This window comes from Chiloscyllium plagiosum, chromosome 26, assembly GCF_004010195.1.
Source record: "Chiloscyllium plagiosum isolate BGI_BamShark_2017 chromosome 26, ASM401019v2, whole genome shotgun sequence".
In the NCBI taxonomy this organism is placed as follows: Eukaryota; Metazoa; Chordata; class Chondrichthyes; order Orectolobiformes; family Hemiscylliidae; genus Chiloscyllium; species Chiloscyllium plagiosum.
The window spans coordinates 39,769,458-39,788,106 of NC_057735.1; the positions used below are offsets into that span (position 1 = coordinate 39,769,458).

General features: G+C 38.6%; 1 protein-coding gene across 3 annotated transcripts in view; it reads right to left on the bottom strand.

The window, feature by feature from the left end:
- Nucleotides 1-18,649, bottom strand: part of pacsin1b (protein kinase C and casein kinase substrate in neurons 1b) — a 396,461-nt gene that overhangs the window by 372,441 nt on the left and 5,371 nt on the right. For all 3 annotated transcript variants that reach the window (XM_043716949.1, XM_043716951.1, XM_043716952.1), the window contains one exon: nucleotides 15,550-15,662. The gene's annotated coding sequence lies outside the window, so the exon portion shown is untranslated. Of the gene's footprint in view, nucleotides 1-15,549; nucleotides 15,663-18,649 lie in introns of those variants that run through there.

An 18,649-nucleotide genomic window follows, 5' to 3' on the forward strand; every position in this document is an offset into this window, starting at 1 on the left:
TGTTGACACTCAACCCACACCATTTGTATGATCTTTTGATCTCTCTGATCATAAAGTCTGTGTCTGGATGCTCTCTTCACATCACCTGACAAAGAGGCAGCACTCCAAAAGCTTGTGATTTATAACCTGGTGTTGTATGACTTTTGAGCTTGTCTATCTAGTTATAGCATATATGGCAAACTATGGAAAAAATAAACATGTAATTTCTTCTTTGACAGAACATGCTATTAATTGGCTTTCTGTCAGCCGCCTTATTCTTCACTCCATTATTGCACCATATATGTATATATCCATTTATTAAAGTATGAAAATACAAATGATATGTAATGTATTATATAACAAGAATGGATATGATGAGATGGTGATGCATATGGTGATGTAAAAGGTACATCAAAGATCATGCGCAAGAGACTGTGAACAAAAGTCTGGACTAGACAGAGATGTATTTACAGACAGCAGTATTATGAACAATAGTATAAAGAAGGAGTTTGTAAAAACCTGCCAGAATGAGACAGCTATCACTAAAAGTTCAATGGAAAATATTCCATACATAAACCATTACTACAAAATACCAGAAGAGGCAAGGATAGCTATCTCACCAATGTACAGAAGAGTACATTGATGCTGTCACCACAACCACAATACATGGGGTTCAAGTTTTCGAAGTTATTCTGTTACACAATATAGAAGCAGCATTTCATCTGGGCTCATGCAAAACTGCTGACGCTTCATATTTATAAGGAAACTAGCAGGTTTTTGTTGGATATTCATTTCTTTCTTATTTAAGGGACGAGATGTGTAGTATTAAAATCTCAGACCAGACCACTAAATTATATTAAGACCTAGCTAGGGTCCAAAAATCTTTTTACTAAAGTATGCAAAATATAAAATCCACAGAATGTACTGAGAGAAGAAAGCTACAATATTCTGCTGTTTTCAATAATTAACAACTGCAACATCAGAACCAGTTTAACAATCTGAACTACATAAATCTAGAACTGTAAGTTATATGGAAATATCTAGAATTACCATGTAGCTAATGTGAGTAATAGTCAGCGATCATATACAGTGCAATACACTTCTAATTCGATCAAGCCAGATTTTATGGATTTCCCAGCAATTTCCCCCAGATGTCAAAGACATGGTGAGTCAACAAAACTTCATAACGGATCACAATACTTCATTTTTGTCAAGCTGTTCTTGAAACCTCCCCTTCATAGAAGTTCCATCATTGACACTCCCAACGATTACGCCTGTTCTAGTTGGTCAACCTCCTTTCCTGTGTTTACACCTCTCTGGCCCTGTAATTTTCACAGATTGTGATCTTCACAGCCCCTCCCTCAAATGTACTGAACTATTTGTGGTACAGAGCTTCTCTGGGCCCCTGTAGTGCCCAAGATTATTCGTGAGCCATAACACCAACATTTAGCTGTCTACTAACTGCTAGAATGTCTTCCCAAGTTCTAATGGCACAGTCAACTTCTTGTCTCCTCACTGACTGCCCCACAACAGAACCTATGTAATTGAGTTTACTCTTCAATAATATAGCTAAAGCAGCAGTGCCTAATATGGAGTAAACATCTCTCTCCCTTTCCATTTGACTGTAATCTTTGAACTCTTCTTCAGTAACCCCCAACCATCCTGAGTAGCCTTGCAATAAGCCCCTCCACTATTGCTGGGCAGAACTGAATGTTTCACCTCACAATGCTTAGAACTGTTCTCCATAAGTCACACAGTCATAAATCACCGGCTTGTTCAGTGCAAAGAAAAGGATACAAACAGAAGATTTCATTAGAGGATGTGGAGTTGAGCAGAATCTGACTCTCTCATATCCAGAATAATGGAATGAAAGAGAGGCCAAAAGCTGCTTATTGCAATCAACCTGTTGTATTGTCTCATTGAGGCAAGCATATAAACTTTATGGTGACACTTCATTGCTGTGATTGTGCTTAGCTGTTAAATCCGTGTTGTTGTGCTGTATCAGCACTGAACAGTTGTATCAGCATAGCTATCATTTGTTCCAGGTAGCTTGTCTCTCTTAAAAGGGGAATTGTACTGATCACAAGGAAGCTGCTGCTGACTGTTTCTACATTATGTAATTGTAAGGAGAAGTACTCTAGATGAAGCAACAGGGAAAAAAAGAGGACTTCGTTGTTCTCAAATGCAGCACCAGGATGCTGACAAGAAGTCATGCTTCCACAGGGTGCAACGAAGCTCACAAGAACTACACTCTGATGGACAAACAAAAAGGTGACCGAATAGTCAACTCACAGAATCTCACCCTGAAGACCTGGCAGCAGTTCAATCATTGCTTGTACATAGGGCAGTGATTACTTTTTTAAAAGTAGTTCCAATCACAACCAACTGCTCAATATATGACCTATGACTAGTCGCAGTCAAGGCTTGAGTCTTCTATTCAAATGCTCCACTTCACCTTACATATCTTCAACTGATGGAGAAAGTGAGGACTGCAGATGCTGGAAATCAGAGTCAAAGAGTGTGGTGCTGGAAAAGCAAAACCAGTCAGGCAGCATCTAAGGAACAGGACATTCGACATTTCGAGCATAAACCCAATGATTCCTAATGAAGAGCTCCTGCTCCTCAGATGCTCCCTGACCAGCTATGTGCCACATACTTTGACTACCTTCAAATGATGCCAATCTTGCTGCTTCCACAGACCTGTTTAGTCGTGGAAGACATTGCACCCAAACAGTTGCCATACAGTCACTAAAGTGCTTCCCTCTCTCTTGCAGGACATGGTGTTCTATAACTAGGGCAGACCAGAATAAGAGGAAGACAAGCACCATCTGCCTTTATACATCAATGGAGTGCAACCTTTTGTAGTTGTAATCCATTTCCTTGTTGCAAAGCCGACACACTGCATCACAGGGGTGGCTCTGGAAGAATGCACACACACACTCTTCCTCATACACATATAGACACACACAAACCCTCTCACAGGCTTATACTCCATCACTTTCACACACAAAAACAGACACTCTCTCACATGCACTCACACGCATACACTCTCTCTCTTTCTCTCTCATACATATGCACACACATATAGTCTATGGGACTAATTTATATTTGCAGATATATTCTAGTTTGCTCAAAAAATGCACAATCTGCAAGCAGTCAATGCAAGTAGCCAATACATGTAATATTTTGTAAATACACTTTGGAAATAGGACTAGACTGATTCAAGATTGGGATACAGACAGACTAATCCCACACCTTTAATGCATTGTCTGAGCTGAGATGTCACCTTTTGTTATAAAACCTTAAGTTATTTCAAGTACTTAAAAGAAGTTCTGGGATTTACATATTAATGAACCAAAACCCATTCTAAATTATGAGACTTAACAACAATCCAGGTTTGTTTAATATATCATTTCAGTTGCATGACACTGTAATCTTTTGTTATAAATTCTCTGTTTTATGGTCTTATTCTCCACAACCACCTGATGAACAAGCAGCGCTCTGAAAGCTAGTGCTTCCAAATAAACTTGTTGGACAAGAACCTGGTGTTGTGATTTTAAATTCTGGAAGAAGTCACTGCGTCCAGCAGCACTGAAATTATTCATTTGTTTTTGTTTGTTCATAGGGTGTGTGTGTCACTGGTTAGGCCCAATCTTAACTGCCCATAGAGTAAATCACATTGCTGTGGATCCAGAGTCATTTGCAGACCACATCAAGTAAAAATGACAGATTTCTTTCTTTAAAGTACAATAATGAACCTGATGAGTTTTTCCAACAATTGACAGTGGCAACATGGCTGCCAAAAAGCTAACTTTAATTAATTCCTGATATGTTATTTAATTCAAATTTCATCAGTTGCCACAATGGGATTCAAACCCATGTCCCAGAACATTCAACTGGCGTTCTACATTACAAGTCCAGTACCATTACCACAACTTACAAGAAATATTCATTTTCATTTGCACTGTTGCCTGTATTATTGGTTTTCTTGTTGGTGCCTTTTACTTCAGGTTTTTGACTAAGAGGATACTGTGATATGTAGCAGAAGAAAAGGAAGGAAGAAATGTGCAGTGCAATAGTGGTAATGGCATAATGCCCATATGCTCATTGGGATTCTTAGCTAGCCTACCCAAAGAAAAGGGGTCTGAGAAGTCCTCTTCTTTCTTAGGTAGCTTCCCTAAGGCTGATTGTATTTGTGCATGTTTGCTTGTACAGGATTTAGCACATTCCCTCTCACGATTTTCACTGAGGACCTTTGCTGATCAAAATGCTGATGCATTGTCCTTGATATTCATCATGCTTACATAGCTTTCATGGGGTCAGCCACGTATACAGGAGCTATTTCTCATTTCTAAGAAGCTAGCTTCTGATTTGCTGTGTTTGCCCTTACATAGCAAGAACAGCAGACTGCCTTACCATGAAAATGTTGTGGCTGTGCCAGGGTGGCTTGGTTTTATAAGTAGTGTGACAAACTGATTTGCATGTCAATGGAGAGAAACCATTTGTGGTTCGAGTCCCGCAGAATCACAGTAATGCATCTGATTAGAGAATCCAGTTCTCTAACAAAGCCATGCGGCCATGCTTCTGACTGCTTTGTGGTTGGAAAGAAATAAACGGACTGTTCTTTCTTCATATCCATCATTCCCATCATATCTTGAATATAGCAAGATAAGAAGATGCCACCAAAACAACCAATTAAAAATCAGAGAGGACTTTGGGAAATTGATCCGTTCTGCCATTGATATGATTGAGTTAATAAAGTGATTTCTGGAGAATGCCAACTTGAATTGTATTATGGCACAATTTAAAATGTTTAAATAAGTGGGAGACATTAGTGCAAACTAAACTTTAATAATTAAGATCTGTTTAGAATTAAATATATTACATATGGTCAGATATAATTACTACCACCTTTGGAAGTTGGAACAGATGCACTTGCTGCATCTGATTGATAGAGTAGAACTGTGTGACTCTACAGTAGAATGGATGGAGCCAATATAGCATGAACATGAATACCTTCAGATCCCTGCCTTACATTTCAGGCTGTAGTGAATCCAGCATATTTTTACAGGACAGGGCAAAGATGTTCCCAAATGCGTTTGTCACAAAAAAAAAGTTTACTTCATATCTAAGCTTCAACAAAACCAAAGGACATCCAAAACAGAAAAGAAAATAATCTTGGTTATTGAAGATATTGCCATAGCTTTAAATAAATGACAATAATGGTCAAAGTCTATACTGCTTTCACCTTGCTGTAAAAACTGCCTCTTCCCTTTTAAGCCAGAAATGGTGTGATAGGAGACAGTTGCCTTCTTAGAAAAACACTTGAAGGGCATTACTGCAGGTCTGCAGATGAAAGATGAACATAGTAACATAAACCTGCAGATGAAAAAGCAAGTTTGACATCATTTCCAAAGGTTCATCTTGCTTTCAAGTTTATAAAGTTCTGCTTTCAAATTCATAAATAGATATTAAACCGCACAGCAGCCATCACACATTTACAAACTCAGTCCTACAATCAGTAGCAATTTTCAATATTCTACATAAGGTCACTTTTTTAGAAATATTACGTGGAGTTGATTTGTTCTAAATACAGAAATAAATAACTCCATGCTATTGGTATACTCAGAACATTTATGCTTGCCGTTCTGTGCAAATAGATGGTTACTTCAAAATATTTTATAAAAGTTATATGAATGTTTTATCTTTTACACATTTTACCTATGTTTTTGCTATTTTGCAATGGAGAGTTCCTCATTTTATCTGGTCATCAGATGGTGAACACAAAGAGCTGTCTAACTGAGATCTCCTATTTCTGAAAAGAACTGTCTTGTTGCGTTTAAGGTGAAACATATTTGTTCTTCTGAAAAACTGACTGAACTTCTCAATATTATATTTCTGTGCAACCTTTTTCTACCAAGACACAAAAAGTAATCGTATGTAATTGGTGACCACACATGTCCGAAAATCCAAATAACAAACTTCAGAAGATTCTACATCTTATCCTTTGGAAAAAACCCTGTTGGCTCGGAAGTGTTTTTTCTTTTATTTTAAAGTAAACCTTTGCAGAGTGAAATCTGTTTTATTTTTCTCTTTTGCTGGTGTGTCTTTTGGGTTATTTTGGAGGGATAAACATTTATACTTCCTTATTGCTAACCAATTATTGTATATTTATTGAATAAGTTTTATTTGATAACAGACAGGTTTATTAATTGCATTTTTTTAAAAACTACTTGATAGATCTTTTTATTTACAACCTGATATACATAAAGTATATAATTGGCCTTGTGGTAACCGAGAAATGTATTTTTGTTTTATATTGTGACCCACAGAGTAGTGAGACTGGAATAACAGAGAACTCCTTGAGCCTTGGTTATAACAACAGAAATGGAAGTTATGTCCAGATGAGATATGAATAGCTACTTAACAATCATCCTACTGCCCACCTCTTCAGTATTCTGAAGGGACTGTTCCCTTTTTGACACCCTCATCCACTCTTCAGCACCATCCAACAGCCTCTTCTGTTCGTTTTGGCACCTTTTGAGCAAGGATAGGAAATGCAACACATAGCCTTTCATCTCCCCACTATTCACCATTCAAGACTCCAAACACAAGTGAAAAACAAAGGAAATTGAAATAACAATTGACTTGTTTGTCTTTCAATCTAGTAGGCAAAAGTGAGGACTGCAGATGCTGGAAACCAGAATTTAGATTAGAGAAGTGCTGGAAAAGTACAGCAGGTCAGGCAGCATCCAATGAACAGGAAAATTGACATTTTGGGCAAAAGCCCTTCGTCCTGATGAAGGGCTTTTGCCCGAAACGTCGATTTTCCTGCTCCTCGGATGCTGCCTGACCTTTCAATTTAGTATACTGTACTGTATTTGCTGGTTGTGATGTGGCCTTCTGAACAATAGGAAGAACAAAGTGTTTACTGCTTTCCAGAACATATTCATTCAGTTTGTAAGCATGACCTCAAGCTTTTGGTTGCTTGTCATTTTAACTATCCTTGTTCCTGCTCTGATCCTTTGTCAAATCCTGTTAAAGTAAGGCTCAATGCAAGTCTGAAGGGGAGTTCTTTATCCTTTGATTCAGCATTCTATAGCCTTCTGGACTGATCATCAAGTTCGACAACTTTAGTTAATAAAGTCTGCCTTCATCTTGTTCTTTGCCTTCTTTCCTTTTTTGTTTTGTTTTATTGTTTGGTCTTGTCTTGTTTCTTTCTTTATCTCTTCATGTTGTATTCAGAAGTTTACCTCTTAGCCATTTGTGCCTCACCTGGACAAAACTTTTGTTTCTGTATTATATTCATTACCACATTCTTTGACTGTTGTATCATGAAATCTTTTGATATTTATTTGTTCCATTCCTTTATACTATTACAGATCTTCCCTTTTGTTATTCCTGCCTCCTCCACACTTCCACTGGCTTGAAAATTGTTGTATTTCTATCTTTTTTTATTTCCAGTGATGAATCATTGCGACCTGAAACATTAGCTCGGTTTCCCTCTCCAGATGCTGCCTGTCCCGCTGACCATTTTCAGCACCTTTGTTTTTATTTCAGTTTTCAGTGTCTGGAATATTTATCTAATAGGTTCACATCAATATTTTTTCTCATTACTCAAATTTCTAATGGTTCTAATGTCAACCATGCAGTTCAGAGAGGAAAGCCTAGGATTAGATTATTTATCTGCCCTTCAGGCAGGGGCATAGGAGAAAAAAAAGGTCCATTTCAATAACTATACCAAGAGAAAAAAAATGATTATATCATGCAGTTTTATCAGGCTGTGCATCTTTTTTTTTTAAATTTGTTGTTCTTTTATGTCACCTTGGTGGCTAATCAGTAAAATGACCATTACAAATCCGTCAGTGAAATATTTGACAGCAATTCAATTAAAGCATTTCAATGACACCATATTCCATAATCTGAAGCTTAAACATATTATTGTTAACAATATTCTTGTACGTGGAGAGTAATTAATTGATCTCTCTTAAGTAAACAGCATTGACAGTAATCAGTTATCGCAATAATGCATGCATCTTTATTAAACGTATTCCAGAGGACAAAATGACACAAGATATTGAACTACTAAAAGGAGAATTATACAAGATTCTGTAAGTTATTAGCAGGGATAATCGGTCATATGATTGCAGAAGACAAATTGTGTTTAATTAATGGGATTCTGCGCAATCATTTGGAGATCACATTGAATAGCAACTGCATTTATCAAGCATCAGTAACAAGAAAAATGTATCAATACACCACAAGGAAAACCTAACATTTTTCTCTCCCACAAACACCCTCGATTATCAGGTCATGGGGGTGAATGCTGATATAATCACTATTATAAATAGAGCATTGCAAATCAACGAATTCTACAACAGATCATTGCAGAGAATTTAAAACAATTTGTTCAGAAACAAATTAACATCTGTTGGTTTAAAATTTTCACCAACTTGCATAGTTATCAAAGCCTAAACATGCATAACTACAAATAGAAAGGGGCATAATTAACACTGTCACAGTCAGTGTGTGATATTTATTCAACTGCAAATGTTTTCACTTGTGACTTCTTTGATTCTGCTCTTCCTTCATACAAAAAGAAGGCTCTTGTCTTTGTTTGCAGGTACTAATGAATGGCATCATCTGAGGGAGAGTATACTAATCTTTATGAAGGCCAATCTTCCTAAAGAAACTTATTTGATCTCAGCCTAATGAGCACCTGCTTAAATAGAGCGCTGCCATCACATGTACTTTACATTCTGGACAATTCACATGTTGAATCACTGACCAAAGTATGAAGGATGCCATTGGCATAGTTTACCAGCTACATCATGAACTCATTTGTCAATGATATTTTCACCCAGCCCAATACAAGAAGTGCAATACTATCAGCTCCCAAGAGATCCAGACTGCTACGCGTCTGCTGCTGCCTGGGGGAGAGTTGGTCATGCATGTTAGGTCAGAGGGAACAAAGGTGGTGACCAAGTACACCAGCTCCAAGTGAAACACCACTTGTACTGAAAAATAAAGACCTCAAATGAAGCAACCAGTGAATGCTGATGTGCTTATTTCAGGAAATTCTAGGTGCACTATGCAGTCTGCCAGCAAGCTTGTGCACAAGGTCACAGTGTACAGAGAAGTCAAGCTCCAATCTGTGTTACGTCTTTGCACAGAATGGAGAATATTTTATCCAACGTGAACAAAGTACAAACTCCATCAAATAGACACTGCTGCTCACCATCAGGAAATCTCTCCTGACAACTCACAGTCGCACTGAAAGCCCAATTCTTTCTGTCCAAATTAAAGGGAGATGCTGGCAAAAGAAGATGGAGGCAAAGTTATGAAACATACAGCAGGCAACCAAAAATCTGCATATCCACTCGGGGATTAAAATCCTTTTCAAGTGATACAACTGATAGACAAGTAATGGGGAGCTGCAATGCAGGTGAAGCCAAGTGTTCCTTTACACTGATTTTTCTGTTCAAGGGGAAGAAAATGCAAGTGTTTCCCCTCGTCTAGTGGCCTCAGTTACCTTCCTGATACAGTGGTGGATGGCAATTTTGGGATTTGTCGCTCAATCTGAAAGGAGTCTGTGGCATAAAAAGGATGATGGTCACATTGGCAGGCATAGGCAGTGTTGCTCATGACATAGCTGAAATTATGACTGCAGCAAATGTTCTAACTCAATGATAGCCTCCTCTAAGCAACAGCATCCTGTACATTGGTGCTGAACGTACATGAGATAGAACTTTCTTGAATACTCACTATGGTTATATGCTACAGCCTCCTTACTTTTGTGGAATCTGCTCCTGCTGTCTGCTGCCTTCCTTGCACCTCTCCCTCATATTCCAGTCCCAAACGCACTGGATATCCATGACTGCAGTCAAACTAATATGGCAGCCATTCTGCAATACCAGCAAATCCTGTCCATGTGCAAGCCAATGGAAAACTCCATTAACACCTAAAATTTTACCAGCAGCTTGAAATTTTAAAAAAACTAGCAACCAATCTGGAAATGCTGTACGTTTCTTTTAAATGTGGCTGCGAAGAGGTTTCTTAGACAGTTGAAGGAATGTACTGTATCTTTAAGACAGAGTGAATGCTGTTCTGAACTGAGAGATTAGAAGCACCTGTGTATATGACCAGATGGCAGTCTCAGAGTATACTGAAAAATTGAAAATATGTAACATTTGGCACTGAAATGGATATCAGAGTTTTGGTTGCTGTTTTGACAACAATTCAAATTTAACCAGTTTAAATTATGCTCCAAGATACTAAAACCCAATCAAGTTTGAATTTAGTATTTTGCCAAAATCAAACCAATAAGACGATCCAATGTTGGGGATATAAAAAATGCAGGCATTTTGAAAACTGGAGAGAGAGCAACTGCCATCGAGAGAGACCCAAGAAATTTGGAAAGTCGCCAAAGGTGCCTTTTCATATGAATCATATTTGCAGTAAAAAGAAAGAAGGTGATCCAGGGAGTTCTTCAGCCAGAAGAAGAAAGACACCAAAGATGACAGCCGATGTGTGGTTTTGAAATTAAGTTGATATAACATAAATAAGTGGTTTATTGGAACAGCTTTTTGTTCTAGAGTTGGAGGCAAATAATAAGAAGTTAAGAGAAAGGGGGGCTTTGGGTTGTGAATAGTTGTTGTTTAATGTTCACTTTTAGAGTAAAAAAAGTGATATTATTTTCATTAAATAATGGAATTTGGGATTCTCTGTCATTCATTTTTAACAGATTATGAGGCGAGGTGAACTTTTCTGGATATTTGGTTTAATTAACAGAGGGGTTCACCACTGTGTCGTAACACCCGTTAATACATGTGTTGCCACAGTTCTGGTGCAGGTGCAAACTCAAAATTGAAAAGATTTCTAAAATAAGCACAAATGCTTGAATTCTTTGTCTGCTACATTGGTACTTAGACGTCCAAAAGATGGACACAGCACCATCAAACATGAAGGAAAAAGAATGAATTGTGAGCACTCCAGCATATCAGCTGTTCTGACACTAAGTCAAAGAGACTGAAATGTCACTAAAATAAAAGAAAGAACTGGCGATGCTGGAAATTTGAAGCAAAGTTCTGAAAAAGGTTCACTGAACTCGAACCATTAACTCTACTTTCTCTCCATGGTTGCTGCCAGACCTGCGGAGTTTCTCCAGTAATTTCTGTTTTTGTTTCCATCTAAAATGTTATGAGTTTGATTTTGAATCAGGCCAGTTGACTTCTCCCCCACTGAGCTTGGGTTGCCCATTCCAGATTGTTAAACACTGTCCCCAGCAATAAAGTCAAAAATCAAACAACATGAGCTTATAGTCCAACAGGTTTATTTGAAATTATAATTTCAGAGTTCCACTCCTTCTTCAGGTGTGGTATGATAGGGAGGTATAAGATACAGAATTTACAAGCAAAAATTAATAACTTTAAACTAGCTGCCCTTGTTGAATCCTTTAATCAGTTAGGAGATAGACTGCTGGTTAAAATGCAAGAACCATGTTCCTTTCAAGTCTTTGTCCCTCGATAATTAAAGGTTTTATCATTGTACCAGATGTGATAACTCAGGTGAGATAATGCAATTGAGGTGCGAGGACCCTCCCGCTTCAAATCTGTCTATGTTTTAAGCTGAGGTCCAGTTTTTTTTTGACAGAAAAGATTCTTGCATGAAATAATTCCCATGTGTGTGTGACAGAGAAAGAGAGTATGTGTGTATTTGAGAGTGTGAGTGTGCGTGTGTGTGTGTGTGTATATGTGAATGTGAGTGTGCATGTGTGAGAGTAAATAGTGTGTGGGGTTACCAGTAGTGTGACATGAACCCAAGGTCACAGTTGAGACCATCCTCATGGGTACAGAAGTTAGCTATCAGCCTCTACTCAGCGATTTTGTGTTGTTACATATCTCAAAAGATTGGCGGGCTCAATGTCCCCCAACTGGGAGGGAACTCCCCTGTGTGTTGATCATTGTGTGGTGTCCATTCATCTGTTGTCATAGTGCTTGCATGGTCTTGCCAATGTACCTTGCCTCAAGGCATTCTTGCCTGCATTGTATAAGATAGACAACATTTGCTGAATCACATGAGTACCTGCCCTGTACATGGTGAGTGGTGTTCTCACATGTGACAGTAGTATTCTTGTAGATGGTCTGACATGTCCTGCAGAGGTTGTCATGACAGGGTTGGGTAGTGTTGTGGTTGATGTTTTCCTGAAGGTTGGATAGCTTGCTGCAAACAATAGTTGGTTTAAGGTTCGGCAGTTGTTTGAAGGTGAGAATTGGAGGCATAGGGAAGGTTGTGGTGAGGTATTCATTGTTGTCAATAACGTGTTGAAGGTTGTGAAGCGCGTGGTGTAAGTTTCTCTGCTCCAGGGAAGTATTGGATGACGAAGGGTACCCTCTCGGTCATATCCCGTGTCTGTTTCTGAGGAGGTCATTGTGATTCTTCGCTGTGCCAGCATAAAGTATACCTTGGATGTATACAGGAATAGGTGTCAAAGTGAAGTACCCCATGGGCAAATAGCTGGCCCACACTTAGTTTCTAAGCATACATGTAAAGATTTGGTCCTCAGGACAATTGCTGCCCCAAAAGTCAGGAAGAAATGTGACAAAAAAAATCGATTTTAAATCTTTTTTGTTAAACCTACTCATTTGTAAACACTGGTCCAAATGCTCTCAAAGATGGACTCATTTTGTAGGTTTTCTAACAAATTTATTACCTTCAAACTTTAATGAGCTAATTAAACAGATATAATATTTATAAACTATAAAAATTCCACTTTACTATGGTACAATAATCCATAATTTGCTATTTAACATCAAGGTTTGGGATGCTATAAATTCCAGACCAAGAAACATCCATGCACTTTCAAACACATACGGTGCTGATATTCGAGAAATTAATGCCAATAATATCTATCTTATCTGACGCAGTCCTCAAAAATGAATATTTAATAAATTAATTTGCAGATTCCACTAGATTATTCAATGGTTCTAAAGTGTTAAAAGCAACACGAGAAATATTTGGTCAACCATTTTATAAGTGAGGTTAGTATTAGGCCAAATGCCAGCATATTATGCCAACGCTATGTTCCACTGTACTCTTATGGAGACAAAAAAACCCTGCATAGTACTCAGCTCTGAATCTCTCAAAATGTAAAACAATCCAAATGGAGTCTGACCAAAGTTTTGTGATGTTGTGCCACTGAATAAAATGACAACAATTTCTCAGCCTTGTTGATTACTTATTATAGACATGGATATCCAACTCCTCTAAAGTTCCCAGCTTCTTGGCATCTAGAAAACTCTCTTGGATTGGCAACCTTTTGTCCCAGCAGCACAATGAAGCACAGTTGCAGGGACTTGAGGCATTGGATGAAGGAGCCTGGATGCAGGCTTGTGGCTGTACTGGAAACAGGAGCTGTTCCAAAGACCACCTCATTTTACTGAGATAAAATGTACTTTATGTTTTGTTTTTCTGGTTTTATATTCTGTGTTTTGGTTTTTCTTGTTTTGAGATGGCAATAGTGTGTGGCGATACTAAACAACGCTTTTCATTGTATTTATAATAAATACACATGACAATAAATAAATCAAATAAATCATATCAAATGTAGTTAGAGTGGGCAACATCACCCGTCACATTGATCTTGATTTGATACAACATTTTCTAATTTGGCTGTGTCTCTTTGCAATTTCCTGCTCTCATATACACTTCACACTGTGTCTCCTAATTTGATGTTGGTTACAAAATTGGACATCCAGCTACTTAATTCTCCCTTGATGCCATTGATTTGTATGATGAAGAACAGAGGTGTCAGTGCCAATCCTCTGGGGAGCACCAGGGTGCATTTCCTTTACACTGACTGACTCCTGTTGTGAAACAAATTACCAACACATCATAAAGTTAGAAACAATTCTGTTTTTGTACTTTGCTTCCATAGAACTCCTTTGCCCTACAGATTTCCAAAGCCCACCCATTTAGAAAATAATCTATGCCAAAATTCTTCTTACCCAAGTGCATAACCTCACACTTTCTCACACTGTATTCCATCTGACACTTGTTTGCCCACTCTCCTAACATGTCTAAATCCTTCTGCTGCCTCCCTGCCTCCTCAACACTGCCTGTCCATCCACCTTTCTTTGTGTCATCTGCAAACTTAGCAACAATGCATTCAGTTCTTTCAGCCAGATCGTTACTATATAACGTGAACAGTTGTGGTCCCAACACTGACCCCTGCAGAACTCCACTAGTCACCAACTGCATTCCTGAAACAACGCTCCAGGACTCCAGTGATTTTAGAAAGATGATCAGCAATGCCTCCACAATCTTCTCAGCTATTTCCTTCAGAACCTTGGGGTGTAGTCCATCTGGTCTGGAGAATCCTTGATTCACTTACTAATTGAAAATCTGTCTACCTCAGCTTTCAAAATACTTAAGAACACAACCTCTACAACTCTCTTCAGTAAAGAATGTCACAGATTCACTCCCTCATAATTTCAATTCCTTCTCATTTTTGTCTTTAATGGGTGATCCATTCTTTGAGGTTATGCCTTCAGTTCCTGGACTCTCACAAGGAGAACCTTTTACATGTTTCAATAAGCTCCTGCCTTTCTTTGAAATTCCAATTCCTACTCAACCTCTCCTCATAAAAAAATCCTTCAGCGGCCAACTTAGTGAACCTTTTCTGGGCTGCCTCCAATGCTAGTATAAAATTTCTTAGATAAGGAGACCAAAACTGTTCACAATACTCTAGGTGTGGTCTGACTAGTACTTTGTACAATTTTAGGAAGAACGCCTCATGTTTATAAGCCATTTCTTTTGAAATAAAGGCCAATAAGTGACTTGTTTCTTAATACTCTGTTAGGAGTCGAAATGCATGTTAATCTCTATACATAATATTTTCTTCTGCATACATGTGTTCACGTTTTTTGGGGAGTGGGTATTTAATATATTTATAGTTTTGGGGTTGTGAAAACAAACGTTTATCCTGTTTTGGTTTACACTTCCAAGAAAACTTGTTTATTTTATTCTTTAAATTTCATAGCCAAAGGGCAAGAATAAAATATTTATTCTTAAAAATACAAATTATTGCTAACAGCAAGCAGTGAGAGAAGGTGCAAATTAAAGTTAAACACATCTCTTTGTTTATAACAAATTCAAATTTCCCCTAGGTTTTATAATTGTGACCCCAATGTCATAACATGTGCATGCAAGGCCTGAAATGCACAGTGATAATGTAGACTATAAATGGAAGGGAAATTTTCAAAATTTAGGTTCCGTGGACCTCACATCACCCAAATCAATTCTGAGCAGGTATGATAATGGAAAATCAAGCCAAAAGTGTCAAATCCACAATAATTCTTTACACCATCTGCTTCACCAATTGCAATCATCAAATTGTAGAACTCACATCAACTATAACCCCAAACTGTCATGAAACAATTTTTTTAGGAAGCTTCAGATTCTACCAAAGCCTTTAAACTGGTACGCTCACCAGTCATGCTTTTTTTTGTTAACGTTTCCAGTGTTCACAATTTTTCTTATTTCCACAAATTATGGTCATGCTTTGCTCACCAGGATGCCCTCAGACAGCAAGATTACAAAGATCTTCTTGTGTCAGGAAATATTGATGAACGTCACATTGTTTTGTAGTACTTCATGGTAGCTGCACCCAGAAATAGCACAACCTGTGAGCATCAGAAAGCCACAAATACTGCATTACCTTTAAAATTTAGCATAAAATGGATATCAAAGGGTTACTTCAAACAGCGTGGAAGGAAAAATAAACAATTACAAATAGAGCATTTTCAGGTTTTAAAATGCACCCATATCCTCTAACATTAATGAACATGGAACTCATGATGTGCCAGTTTTGGACTAGAGTGGACAAAGTTAAAAATCACATAACACTAGGTTACAGTCCAACAGGTTTATTTGGAAGTACTAGCAAAAGATCACAGTGTCGTGTGACTGAAACAATATATTGAATAAACCTAGATTGCTGTTAAGTTGTTCATCTTTTAGAATGGGTTGCAGGTTTCAGTTCATTAATATGTAAATCCCAGGACTTCTCTCAAGTCACATTCTCAAGATAACTTACGGTTTTATAAAAAAAGGTGGCATCCCAGTTCAGACAATGCATTAAAGGTGTGAGGTTAGAGTCTGTCTGTATCCCTAACTTGAGCCAGACTAGTTATATTTCCAAAGTAGGAATTTATAAAATGTTACAGATTGTCTGCATTGACTGCCTGCAGATTGTGTGCTTTTTGAACAAAATAGAATGTAACTGCAATTACAATACATTCTCTCTCTCTCTCTGTCTCTGTCTCTCACACATACACGCAGACCCTACACGCTCCAACACTCAAACTCTCTACCAATAAAAGCTAACACACCATATGCCTTCTTAACAACCCTTACAACTTGGGTGGCAACTTTCAGGGATCAATGTACGTGGACACCGAGATCTCTCTGCTCATCCACACTACTAAGAATCTTACCATTAGCCCAATATTCTGTACTCCTGCTACTCCTTCCAAAGTGAATCACCTCACACGTTTCCACATTAAGCTTCACCTCTCTGCCCAGCTTGCAGCTTATCTATGTCTCTCTGTGAATTACAACATCCTTCAGCACCATCCACAATTCCACCGACCTTAGCATCATCGCAAATTTACTAAGCCATCCTTCTACTCCGTCATCTAGGTCATTTATAAAAATGACAAACAGCAGTGGCCCCAAAACAGATCCTTGTGGTACATCACGAGTAAATGAACTCCAGGATTAACATTTCCCATCAACCATCACCCTCTGTCTTCTTTCAGGGAGCCAATTTCTGATCCAAACCGCAAAATCACCCTCAATCCTATACCACCGTATTTTCTGCAATAACCTACCATGGGGAACCTTATCAAAAACTTTAGTGAAATCCATATACACCTCATCAACCGCTTTACCCTCATCCATCTGCTTGGTTACCTCCTCAAAGAACTCACTGAGGTTTGTGAGGCACAACCTATCATTCACAAAACCGTGTTGACTATCCCAAATCAAATTATTCCTTTTTAGATGATTATAAATCCAATTTCTCATAATCCTTTCCCACACTTTACCCACAACTGAAGTAAGGTTCACTGGTTGATAATTACCAGGGTTGTCCCTACTTCCCTTCTTGAGCAAGGGTACAACATTTGCTATCCTCCAGACTTTTGATACTATTCCTGTCGACAATGACAACATAGAGATCAAAGCTAAGGGTTCTGCAGTCTCCTCACTAGCTTTCCAAAGAATCTTAGGATAAATCCCATCCGGACCAGGGGACCTACCTATTTTCACACTTGCCAGAATTGCTAACATGAACCTCCTTCTGAACTTCAATCCCGTTTTGCCGAATAGCCTGTATCTCAGTATTTTCCACAGACTCCATACACAACATCCCTCTACTGTCCTTGACTGTCCCGAATCTTAGGCCTAGTCATTCTTTTATTCCTGACATACCGATTGAAATGTTTGGGGTTCTCCTTGATCCGACCTGCCAAAACTTCTCATGTCCTTTCCTGGTTCTTCTCAGCTCTCTATTTAGGTCCTCCCTGGCTAACTTGTAACTAACTCTCAAGGACCCTAACTGAGCCTTCACGTTTCACCCTCACATAAGCCTCCTTCTTTCGCTTGACAAGAGATTCAACTTCTTTAGTAAACCACTGTTCCCTCACTTGGCCATTTTCTCCCTGTCTGATAGGTACATACTTATCAAGGACACACAGGAACTGTTCCTTGGACAAACTCCACATTTTAATTGTTCCCACTCCTGCAGCTTCCTTCTCCATCCTACGCATCCTGCCTAAGCGTGTCATAATTGCCTATTCTCCCCAGCTATAACTCCTGCCCTGCGGTACATACCTATCCCTTTCCATTGCTAAAGTACTCGTAACCGAATCGTGATCACTATCACCAAAGTGCTCACCTACCTCTAAATCTAACACTTGGCCTGGTTCATTACCAAGTACCAAATGTGGCCTTGCCTCTTGTTGGCCTAACTACATACTGTGTCAGGAAACCCTCCTGCAACACATTGGACAAAAACTGATCCATCAAAAGTACTCGAAGTACAACATTTCCAGTCAATTTTTGGAAAGTTAAAGACCCCCCCCACATAACAACTACCTTGTTACTTTAGCTTCTATCCAGAATCATCTTTGTAATTTTTTCCTCTACATCACTGGAATTTTTCAAAGGCCTATAGAAAACTCCCACAGGTTGACCTCTCCTTTCCTGTTTCTAACCTCACCATATGCGACCTCAGTAGACGAGTCCTCATCAAATATCCTTTCTGCCACTGTAATATTGTCCTTGACTAATAACGCCACACCTCCCCGTCTTTTACCGCCTTCCCTGTTTTTACTGATACATCTAAACCCCGGAACCTGTGACAACCATTCCTGTCATTTCCACTCTCCGAAATGGCCACAACATCAAAGTCCCAGGTACCTACTCATGCTGCAAGTTCACCCACCTTATTTTGGATGCTTCTGGCATTGAAGTAGACAAAAGTTCCCCATGGGAGACTGATTAGGAAGGTTAGATCTCATGGAATACATGGAGAACTAGCGATTTGGATACAGAACTGACTCAAAGGTAGATGACAGAGGGTGGTGGTGGAGGGTTGTTTTTCAGA